Source organism: Arachis duranensis, chromosome 7, assembly GCF_000817695.3.
Source record: "Arachis duranensis cultivar V14167 chromosome 7, aradu.V14167.gnm2.J7QH, whole genome shotgun sequence".
Taxonomy (NCBI): Eukaryota; Viridiplantae; Streptophyta; class Magnoliopsida; order Fabales; family Fabaceae; genus Arachis; species Arachis duranensis.
Window position 1 is genome coordinate 39,058,816 of NC_029778.3, and position 1,267 is coordinate 39,060,082.

Here is a 1,267-nt window from a genome sequence, read left to right on the forward strand (position 1 = left end):
TAGTGTTAGTCCATAAATAGAAGGATGTGAGAAGAAGGGAAGCAATTTTCGAAAATTAAGTAAAAGATTTTGAAAACATTTTGAAAAACACTAATTGATTTTCGAAAATAAAAGTGGGAAAGAAATCAAGTGATTTTTGAAAAAGAATTTGAAATTAGAAATCAAAAAGATTTGATTGAAAGCTATTTTGAAAAAGATGTGGTTAAGAAGATATGATTAGTTTTTTAAAAAGATGTGATTGAGAAGATATGATTTGAAAAACATTTTTTAAAAAGATTTGATTTTAAAAATTAATAACTTGGCTAACAAGAAAAGATATGATTCAAACATTAAACCTTTCTCAACAGAAAAGGCAACATACTTGAAATGTTGAATCAAATCATTAATTGATAGCAAGTATCTTTGAAAAAGGAAAGAGATTGATTTTGAAAACATGTGATTGAAAAGATATGATTTGAAAAAGATTTGATTTTGAAAAATTTTGAAAACCTGAAAAAAAAATTGATTTGAAAACAGAATCTTCCCTCTTGTGCCATCCTGGCGTTAAACGCCCAGAATGGTGCACATTCTGGCGTTTAATGCCCAAACTACTACCCTTTTGGGCGTTAAACGCCCAGCCAGGCACCCTGGCTGGCGTTTAAACGCCAGTCTGTCTTCTTCACTGGGCATTTTGAACGCCCAGCTTTTTCTGTGTAGTTCCTCTGCTGTATGTTCTGAATCTTTAATTCTCTGTATTATTGACTTGAAAAGACACAAATTAAAAATATTTTTGGATTTTTAATAAAGAGAAAAAATCAAAATGCAACTAAAATTAAATAACAATGCATGCAAGACACCAAACTTAGCAGTTTGTATTCTACTAACAAAATGAGAATGCATATGAAACACAACAAAACACTCAAGTCAAGAGAATTCAAAGGTCAGAGCAAGAAAATCATCAAGAATTACTTGAAGATCCTTAAGGCACATGAATGAATGCATGCAATTGACACCAAACTTAAAATGAGACACTAGACTCAAACAAGAAATTTTTGGATTTTATGATTTTGTAATTTTTTTTTGGTTTTTTCGAAAATTAAGTGAAAAAAGAAAATAAAGGTATCAAAATTCTTAATGGGGATTCCAGGAATCATGCAATATTAGTCTAAGACTCCGGTCCAGGAATTAGACATGGCTTCACAGCCAGCCAAGCTTTCAAAGAAAGCTTCGGTCCAAAACACTAGACATGGCCAATGGCCAGCCAAGCCTTAGCAGATCACTGCTCCAA